This window comes from Giraffa tippelskirchi, chromosome 3, assembly GCF_054371585.1.
Source record: "Giraffa tippelskirchi isolate mGirTip1 chromosome 3, T2T-mGirTip1v1.2.pri, whole genome shotgun sequence".
Lineage (NCBI taxonomy): Eukaryota > Metazoa > Chordata > Mammalia > Artiodactyla > Giraffidae > Giraffa > Giraffa tippelskirchi.
The window spans coordinates 111,465,001-111,475,949 of record NC_137277.1 but is presented as its reverse complement, the minus strand read 5'-3'; the positions used below and the strand labels follow the sequence as shown (position 1 = coordinate 111,475,949).

Here is a 10,949-nt window from a genome sequence, read left to right as displayed (position 1 = left end):
ATCATTTCCTTGTTTTAAAAGATTTGTTTCTCCATTGAAATATGTATCTGTAAAAAAGTACATTGCTTAATTTTATCTACTTTGGAAATTATTATAAATGGAAGGATATTGTATTATCTCTCTGGAACTTGCCCATTCATTGTACATTCATTTTTCACATTCACAAGTTTCTACTTGAAACTGAAGTTCATTTTGCCCCTCTCCCCTCTCCTCCTTTTTCTAGTCTCTTTTGAATACATTTTTTTTCCTTCAACTTTTCCTTTAGTTAGATAGGCTATCTTTTAATTACTAGTTATTTGACAAGCATACTTAACAGAGTTTAAAATTAATCAGTTTCTGTGCATGTATAAGTCAAGATTCTCCAGAGAAACAGAACCAACAGGAAATACATACTTATACGATATGTGTATATATATGATATTTGTATGTATGTAAAGATTTATTATAAGCCATTGGCTCATGTGATTACTGAGCCTGACAAGTCCCAAGATCTGTAGTTAACAAGCTGGAGAACCAGGAGAGATGATGGTGTAGTTTTTGTTTGTGTCCAAAAATCACAAGAACTAGGAGAACCTATACTGTAAGTGCCAGTCTGAGTCTGAAGACCTGAAAATCAAGGGAGCTGGTGGTGTAGCTCCAGACTGAGTCTAAACACAGGAGAAGACTGCTGTCCCATATCAAAGACAGGAAGGTAGAAAGAATGAATTCAACCTTTTATTCTATTCAGGCCTTTAAAGACTGGAGGTTGTCCACCCATACCAATAATAGCCATCAGTTTTATTGAGTCTATCAATTCATATGTTCATATCCTTCAGAAACACCCTCACAGACACAACCAGAACAAGGTTTAACCTAATATTTGCCTCTCTGTGGTCCAGCTAAGTTGACACATAAGCTAATTATCATAATTGTTTTGCTTTTGTTTAGTTGCCAACTCCAGTCTGACTCCTGCACTGTAGTCCACCAGGCTCCTCTGTCCATGGGATTTCCCAGACAAGAATACTGGGCCAGGTTACCATTTCCTCCTCCAGAGGATCTTCCTGACCCAGGGATCGAACCTGAATCTCCCGCTTGGCAGGCATATTCTTTACCACTGAGCCACCAGGGAAGCCCTTATGGTATACTTACTATTATGTTCCATGTTTCAAGATAAGTAAACCGTGCTTAAAGAATTAAATTATTTCTTTAGTGTCACTCAAGGATGAAATCAGAACTGACCCATCACCTAGTCACCTGCAAGCGTAAACCGTTTAAGGTCAGGCTCACTGTTTCTTCTGTGTTTTTTTTTTTAAACCCATGATAGTTATAAGCGCTTTCCTGGTGACTCAGCAGTAAAGAATTTGCCTACAATACAAGAGATGTGGGAGACACAAGATATACATATTAGAAACAAATGCTGTGTTTAGTACAGCTAATGCACAGCTCTTTAAAAGAGATTTTTGTTGTTGTTAAATAAATATTGTATTTAAAATTCACCATACAGAAGGCAATCAATACAGATTCTAAAAATGGGTGGCATAAATGCACAAATCAAGGATTGCTGGCAAAACTGTGGAAGATTATTTTTCTTACTTAAAGTTTAAAGTTTTCTAATATGGTATATTGTGGCATGTGATTAAGAGGTCAGGCCTTCACGCAGCAGGTTTTATACGGTCCTATGGGATTGCAAGCCTAGGTTCCACTGGCCACCATCTCCAGGTGTCCCCTGGGCAGCAATTCCCAACATGGAGGCTCCAGATGAGTGTGCAAGCTCCTGTCTGGGAGACAACCACAAGCTATAGGCAGAGGGAGAAAGCAAAGACGACATGCATTAGCCTACCTGCATGAAGTACATCCATGTTTATAAGGCCCTAGACTTGTGCTTGCCCCTGAAACCAAACCTCCAGGACCAGCAAAGAGGACCAGCAAACCTCCAGGCCCCGCAGAGAGCTGAGGGCACCTCAGACCACTGTCTGTGCCCTGCCCCAGGTGGGAACCTGTCCAGGACCATCTCGCAGATTGCTGCATTCCTGTGGGATCCGGGAACACAAGCCCTACTGGCCACAGAGGGAGTGGATCCAGTCGCAGCCGCAAAAGCCAGAAACACATAAAGGCGCCAAACATCCCCGCCCCCTGGGGGTAGTGGAGGGAGAAAAATGGCGGCCGCCAGGCTCCAGGAGAACGCACCCGCAGGCCCCCAAGTGTCCGGCAGATCAGACACCTATCGCTGCCAACACTTCAAACGAGCAAATGGGCCTCTCCCACACAAGTTCGGGGCATCCTAGATCAGGCTTAGCCCTGGGCCTTGGAGCTGGTGAGTCTGCGCGACCTCTTTACGAGCTGACCTCCCTAAACCTCCTGCGGCTTGTGGACAGAGCCCTGCTGGTTTTCAAAGCTAGTTGTTTTGGGAGTTCATCTCTCCCAAGTGACGGTCTTAAAAATTGGGGGTGGTGGGGAGGAGAGGTTGCCCAATGGGCGGTTCAAACTTCACTCCTCAGCAGACCTCCACTGTGGCGTAGGGAAGATGGGCGTGTTTGGGCTTATGGTGCTACTGTGTCCCAGTCTCTCTTACCTGCTTGGATGTGGACCTTCTGTCTTTTGCTTCATGCAAAAGAGGAGTGCCTCAACCAGTTTTTTCAGAGGAAAAATCATAATATCTTTATCTAAATAGTATAAAGCTCTAAGAATATTTTAACTGGGGGAAAAAAACCACCTTTTTTTTTTCTCTGGATGCTCGGTCTTATCCAACTCTTTGCTACCCTGTGGCCCACTGGGCTCCTCTGTCCGTGCAATTTTCCAGGCAAGAATACTGGAGTGGGTTGCCATTTTCTACTTCGGGGATCTTCCTGTCCCAGGAAAGGACCCCGCAACTCTTCTGTCTTCAGCATTGGCAGGCAGCACTTGTGTAATAAATTTTATATTATTTTGTGAAGTATTTGTAACCTAAGTTTCCTCACGCAGTATCATTATAGTATTTTTCACACCTTTCCCTGGGGGCACTACTGCCTCAAGCCCATTTAGAATTAAATTACTTGTTTTTTTCAAACTGTAAATCATGAATTCAGAAAACAAACTGCATAAGGGATAGTTTCAGATTGCAAATTCTAAGTAAATCATGTTTCACTTACAACCTAGTGCCAAGTTTATAAAAAGCAACTTTTCTTGCTGACCTTATCTTCAAACCTGGATTATTTCTCATATAACCTTCTTCAAAGGTGTGACACTTTGTGTCCCAGGATATTTGGGGGTATTGTATTTGATTCCCTTCCTCAGTTGCTCCCTTGATTTTATATCCCGTTTTTATTATCCAAACAAGAATCAAAATAGAAGCACAAGATGACTAAGATTTGACAGAAGACCCAGGATGGACTCTAACTTCAGTATTTACATATTATCTAGAATTCATACTTTCACTACATATTTTCAATTTGTATGCTTATTTTTTGTCAGCTTATAAACATATTTAAAAATCAAATTTGTATTCACTATACCACTAAGGTTAAGTAAGAAAAATTAGAACATCACTTATTTTACTGAAATAATTTAACATAAGGAATTGGCTCGATGGACTTTGGCATACAAAAGAGACAAAATTCCACTGAGGTAAGGTGGAGATGAAAACTACAGAAAAAGAACTGGGGAGCAAAGGGAAGAAGGATGTCCAGTTCAGTCGCTCAGTTGTGTCCAACTCTTTGCGACCCCATGGAATGCAGCACTCCAGGCTTCCCTGTCCAACACCAACTCCCTTAGTTTACTCAAACTCATGTCCATTGAATTGGTGATGCCATCCAACCAGATCATCCTCTGTCATCATCTTCTTCTCCCGTCTTCAATCTTTCCCAGCATTAGGATCTTTTCAAATGAGTCAGTTCTTCGCATCAGGTGGCCAAAGCTTCAGTATCAGTCTTCAGGACTGATTTTCTTTAGGATGGACTGGTTGGATATCTGTGCTGTCCAACGGACACTCAAGAGTCTTCTCCAAGACCACCATTCAAAAGCATCAATTCTTCGGTGCTCAGCTTTCTTTATAGTCCAACTCTCACATCCATACACGACTACTGGAGAAAAAATAGCTTTGACTAGATGGACCTTTGTTGCAAAGTAATGTCTTTGTTTTTTAATATGTTATCTAGATTGGTCATAACTTTTCTTCCAAGGAGCCAGCATCTTTTAATTTCATGCCTGCAGTCACCATCTGCAGTGATTTTGGAGCCCCAAAGATAAAGTCTCTCATTATTCCACTGTTTCCCCATCTATTTGCCATGCAGTGATGGAACCAGATGCCATGATCTTAGTTTTCTGAACATTGAGCTTTAAGCCAACTTTTTCACTCTCTACTTTCACTTTCATCAAGAGGCTTTTAGTTTTTCTTCACTTTCTGCCATAAATGTGGTGGTGTTTGCATATCTGAAGTTATCGATAGTTCTCCCGGCAATCTTGATTCTAGCTTGTGCTTCATCCAGTTGAGCATTTCACATGATGTACTCTGCATATAAGTTAAATAAGCAAGGTGACAATATACAGCCATGACATACTCCTTTTCCAATTTGGAACCAGTCTGTTGTTTCATGTCCAGTTCTAACTGTTACTTCTTGACCTGCATGCAGATATCTCAGGAGGCAGGGCAGGTGGTCTGGTATTCCTATCTCTTTAAGTATTTTCCACAGTTTGTTGTGATTCACACAGTCAAAGGCTTTGGCATAGTCAATAAAGCATAAGTGGATGTTTTTCTGGAACTCTATTGCTTTTTTGATGATCCAGTGGGTGTTAGCAATTTGATCTCTGGTTTCTTTGCCTTTTCTAAATCCAGTTTGAACATCTGGAAGTTCATAGTTCAGGTACTTTTGAAGTCTGGCTTGCAGAATTTTGAGCATTACTTTGCTAGCGTGTGAGATGAGTGCAATTGTGCAATAGTTTGAGCATTCTTTGGCATTGCCTTTCTTTGGGATTGGAATGAAAACTGACCTTTCCCAGTTCTGTGGCCATTGCTGAGATAGGACACTGATAGATGAACTCCCCAGGTCAGTAGGTGCCCAATATGCTACTGGAGATCAGTGGAGAAATAATGCTAGAAAGAATGAAGAGACGGAGCCAAAGTGAAAACAACACCCAGTTGTGGATGTGACTGGTGATGGAAGCAAGATCTGATGCTGTCAAGAGCATAGGAATCTGAAATGTTAGGTCCATGAATCAAGGCAAACTGGAAGTGGTCATACAGGAGATGGCAAGAGTGAACATCAACATTTTAGGAATCAGCAAACTAAAATGGACTGGAATCAGCAAACTAAAATGGGTGAATTTAACTCAGATGACCATCGTATCTACTACTGTGGGCAAGAATCCCTTAGAAGAAATGAGGTAGCCATCATAGTCAACAAAAGAGTCTGAAATGCATTACTTGGGTGCAATCTCAAAAACAACAGAATGCTCTCTGTTTGTTTCCAAGGCGAATCATTCAGTATCACGGTAATCCAAGTCTATTCTTTGACCAGTAATACTGAAGAAGCTGAAGTTGAATGGTTCTATGAAGACCTACAAGACTTTCTAGTACTAACACCCAAAAAAGATGTCCTTTTCATGATAAGGGACTGGAATGCAAAAGTAGGAAGTCAAAAAATATCTGGAGTAACGGGCAAATTTGGCCTTGGAGTACAGAATGAAGCAGAGCAAAGGCTAACTGAGTTGTTCCAAGAGAATGCACCAGTCATAGCAAACACCCTCTTCCAACAACACAAGAGAAGACTCTACACATCGACATCACCAGAACTGCTAAGATGACACCTAAAAGAGAGGGTACTGTTTAAAGCTCGTTCTGGAGCCCCAGACACACTCTTCACAGAGCTGGAAATCAGATTTCAGAGAAGGAAGTGCCCTTCAGTTGGTGCTGGCGTTTTTGGAGGAGGGCAGTAAGTTGGGTCTGAGAATGTGGGGGGGAAATTCTGGAATCTAGAACTGTCGTTGCCAATATAAAGAACAATGGCTGTCAAGCAACATAGAGGAAAGCACCCCTCTCCTTTGCCCAGGCTCCCAGCCACTCCTCAGCATCACTATTGAGAAAAACTTAACAAGAGAGCCAGTTGGGTTTGCAGAAATGGGTGTGTAGTAGTTAGTCCTAGTCGTAGTATAAGGAGTGCAATTTGAAGCTGATAAATAATAACCTGATAAGTGGCACAAAAATATTATTTCTGTTTTGTTGGAAAAGGGCATTTGTTGGTTTAGTTTCCATGATCATTATTTTCCAAGTATATGGTGAAATAAACTTATTAGATGAGTCTAATGAAGAAAAATTTTAAAATATTGTACATCAGTGAAATAATTTGGTTTAATAAACACATCATTCGCATACTTACCAAGAATTTCATCTTGTAGTCCTTCATGTCAGTGTTTTTCATCACTACAATGTGACTTTCTAACATCATCAACCAGGAGAGCAATCTTAAAAAAAGTGGAGGCACTTATTTTGCAGCGCTGAGTTAGAAGCGTACATGCTTACTCTTCAGCCCCAAGCTGTGATCCATAGAAAGTAACTTGCCTTAACAGATGAAAGTCTGGAGAATACCAAACAGTGATGTCTCAGTGACATCATGAGCTCTATTAGCTTGTTTGTTTGTTGTTGTTGTTGTTGTTGTTTTTAAGTCCATAACAGATTGTTGTTGGGTCTCTAAGTCTTGTCCAACTCTTTGCAACCCCATGGACTGTAGCCTCCCAGGCTCCTCAGTCCATGTAATTTCCCAGGCAAGAATACTGGAGTGGGTTGCCATTTCCAACTCAGGTATCAAACCGTCTTCTCTTGTGTCTCCTGTATTGCCAAGCAGATTCTTTAGCACTGAGCCACTACATTAGCTTGGTTAGTGTTCTTTGTTTATGGTTCAGCCGTACAAACTTTCTTGGAGATCTTGAATAACGTCTAGTACGTTTACTTTTCTTCTATTCTCTGTAAACATGAGTGCCATAACACAAAAGAACTTTATTTTTTGTATCACTGCAAGTCTTCTTTTCCTTGGTAAACAATAAGCCTCTGTTGATTATATGAAGAAAGAAAATGGTTTTTTTTTTCAATTTTTATTTTCAACTATGTCTTTACTATTAACAGAGATGATGTATTAGTACTTTCCTGAGATGGTATACTTACACCATTCCTTTTGGTTTGGTAAAATTAAAGCTCAAAGCCAGTCTTTTTCTGCAATGGACAGAATATAACTTGATATTCATAAGAATCCCTCTCTTCCAGGATAGAAACCATATTCTGTGTCATTCTGTGTGCTGATTATCATATGGACACTCTAAATCCAGGTGTAGCTTTATATACCTACCAGGAATAGCCATAAAGATTTATGGAAAAATTGAAATTTATGGAAACCAGTACATATTTTAGATGCTTACCAATTAAAAGAGTTTTATGGAATTGTAAATATACATACTTTTATGCTTTGAATGATTAGCACTCGTGTAAAATTTTGAAGTTTTACTTATTTCAAGTATAATGCAATTCAAAACCTGTTTTTTTTTAATATAAATGTGAAATCAGTTCATTCAATATATATTCCCATTGCAATATATTTCAAACAGGTTTCCCTAAATAGGATGTGGCATAAATTTATTTAAGTAAAAAAAAAATCAGCTTTACTGCATAATTAAACCTTCAGAAATCATGTGTCTTACTATACAGGCCTTTTTTAATATCATACCATTTGTCAGGAAGTAAGCAATTACCCTTAAAATATTAGGATGAATTTTTAATTTTAGTATTTCTATACACTGTCACCTAGGAAGAACTGTTGAAACCCTGGCATTGCATGTGAACTCTAAGTGCAAAAAGTGATGATCACATTTTAATATAGGATCACTATTTAGATTTTTCCTAATAAATTTCAATGTTTCTGACATCTCATTTATTAAATAAATTTAATCCAAGATGATCAAATGCATTGTTTTCATGTCTATTTCCTTTATATATAGTGTTCAGGACCATTCTATAATTCCTGTTTGATTTTAATCAGTAAGTTTTCAACAGGATTTTAAGTTGGTATCTAAGAAGATGAAATTACTGTTGTATACAATTTACATGCTGTCCCTCTGAGCTGTGAGTTAATCTGAATCACATCAAATCAAAAATTTGGGAAATGACTTTCAAATATAGTATTTTAACTCAGAGATTCTGAATTATGAGTAAACCTACAACAAACAGCTTTGCAACCAATTTTATCACTATTTTCTCTAATTTTCAAAAGTTAAAATTCCATTTTTAAGGCTAAGAACATGAGTTTTGTTATTTGTATTAATTTCTCTTTTGCCCTCAGTAAAAACCAGTCATAATCATTCAATTCAGTTTATAATGAAACTTCATTTGCTCAAAGACTTTTCTTTATTTAGAGCCCATTTTAAAAATAGTTGCTTTATATATTATCTTAATTTCCTGAATACAAAGTAGCAATATGATCTACCAGGATTTCTTCATCCATTCAGTTTTATTCCTTCCTTCTGATAGATTTATTTTTCTACTGTGAGAGATTTTTTTTTTCCTATTTCGTTGTTTAAATTTTCCTTCTTTAGATAATTGTTGGAAACTAGTGGATCAGTTCAGAAGAGTCTGATATTGACTCATCACTTAGTACAGATAGCTCCATCATTTCGTTTTTTATCTTGGGAAAAGAAATCTTTTTTATTCTAGCCTGGTGAAAGGCTTGGGTTGTGGGTCAGATGGATGATTACAGTACTCCTCAGTTATTCCTCTTACCAGAATGATAAGTGCATTTTTGTACTGGACAGTGGCCTGTGATGATGAGGTAGATGATGCCTGTTTAACTCCATAAGAGTCTGCAACAAAAGTAGACTATGTCTTTATTCTTGTTGAAGGAGTAGGCATTTTCTACTTGTCCTCTGCCTTCCTATTGTTCAGATAATGCAGGGGCTATACCTGCAGGCATTGCAACTGAAAGAGCAGAAATGCTTTTCTCTAAAGATTTACTGGGTCACTTTCCTAGGGCAGAAGTTAGGAGCCCTTTAGCATTATGACTTAGGCACACTAACTTTCCAAGAAGATGTCAGTGATATGTAACACTCATCGTCTCTCTATGCTTGACAAACACATGTAGTCTAAAACAAAAGAGCTTTTTTATGTTCTCTGTATCCCTAAAAATGTGTTCCTTGTTAAATAATGATCCTCTGTATATTATATAGATAAAAGAAAAAAAGGAAGATGACAGTGTTCCCAGGAACTCTGCTTTATGCTCTCATGTACCCTATTTCACTTAATTTAAACCTCATAGCCATCTGAATGAAATGATTTCCAAACCCATTGCCATAATTAGAATTTGTGGTATGTGTACAATTTTTATATTTTTATATTTACATGGTGTGGATAGGAACTGATATTTTAGGGTTGTCTGCTTTTCTAGCAGAAGAAGCAACTATGGCCCTGTGCCCATAGAGCACATTCTTTCTTGGTTATAACTCACCATATATTCTCCATTTCTGCATTGTTCAAGTGTATCTGATTTTAAATATACACAAATACTAGTTTATTTGTGTTTGAATTTACCTTTCACCCCTCCCCACTATTTGCTCATGCAGTGACACTTTATAGAGATAAGAATAACTGCACATTTCAGTGTCAAGATATATGCCTTTTTAAGATCCTTAATAGATTCTAACTGCCCAATAACACTGAAATAACTATGGTCATAACACATTTTTTCTCATGGATTGCAGGCACATAGGGACATTCCTCATAAACTGGTAAAGCAGTTGTTACTACCTTGTGTTACAATGGACTGTATATATACATACATTCTTTTGTGAATATATTCTGATTGCTTAGTGAATCCTTAGTTAAAAAACAATTCTTTACTAGTTCACAAAGGGACTAAAGGGAGAATTTACATATCAGAAAATACATTTGATAGCTTAAAGATTTAAATATAAAACATGATACCATAAAAATCCTAGGAGAGAACATAGGCAAAACATTTCCTAACATAAATTCTACTGCTGTTTTCTTAGGTCATTTTATCTAAGGCAGTAGAAATAAAAGCAAAAAATAAACAAATGGGACCTAATCAAACTTAACAAGCTTTTGCACAACAAAGGAAGCCACACACACACACACAAATGAAAAGACAACCTATGGAATGTGAGAAAATATTTGAAATGATGTGACTGACAAGGGCAAAATTTCCAAAATATACAAACACCTCATACAACTCAATAACAAAAAAACAAACAACCCAATCAAAAAATGGGCTGAAGACTTAGACATTTCCCTGAAGAAGACATTCTGCTGGCCAATAGGCACATGAAAATATGCTCAACATTGCTAATTAATAGAGCAATGCAAATCAAAACTACATTGAGGTAGCATCTCACATCTCTCAGAATGGTCAGCAGTAAAAAAAAAAAAAAATCTACAAATAACAAATGCCGATCAGGGTGTGGTGAAAAGAGAACCCTCCTATAACATTGAGGGAATGTAGATTGGTGCAGCCACTATGGAGAACAGTATGGAGGTTCCTCAAAAAACTGGAAATAGAGTTGGCATATGATGCAGCAATCCCACTTCTGACCATATAGCCTGACAAAATTATAATTCAAAAAGATATATGTACCCCTGAGTTCATAGTACCATTATTTATAATAGCCAAGACATAGAAATGACTTAAATGTCCATTGATACAAACACATACTCACACACACACACTGGCATATTACTCAGCCTTGAAAAAGAATGAAATATTGCCATTTGCAGCAACATGGATGCAATGAGAAATTATCGTACTAAATTAAGTAAGTCAGAGAGAAAGAGACAAATACCATATGATATCACTTATATGTGGAATCTGAAATATGATACAAATGAACTTTTCTATGAAACAGAAACAGAATCGCAGACATAGAGAACAAACTAGTGGTTGCAAAAGGGGAGGAGAGGTGGGGGAACGATGGATTGGGATTTTGAGACTAGTAGATGAAAA

The 10,949-nt window shown here is 38.0% G+C and overlaps 2 long non-coding RNA genes across 2 annotated transcripts in view; one reads left to right on the top strand and one right to left on the bottom strand.

Moving 5' to 3' along the window:
• Positions 1-1,436: 1,436 nt before the first annotated feature.
• On the bottom strand, positions 1,437-5,898 carry LOC145540916 (uncharacterized). The gene is made up of 2 exons (XR_014078635.1): positions 2,552-5,898; positions 1,437-1,775 (listed from the first exon to the last, which is right to left on the bottom strand). It is a non-coding gene; the product is annotated as an uncharacterized LOC145540916 (long non-coding RNA).
• A 75-nt stretch (positions 5,899-5,973) lies between these two features.
• Positions 5,974-10,949, top strand: part of LOC145540917 (uncharacterized) — an 18,761-nt gene continuing 13,785 nt past the window's right edge. The window contains exon 1 of the long non-coding RNA XR_014078636.1: positions 5,974-6,074. This is a non-coding gene — a long non-coding RNA (uncharacterized LOC145540917). The remainder of the gene's footprint in view (positions 6,075-10,949) is intronic.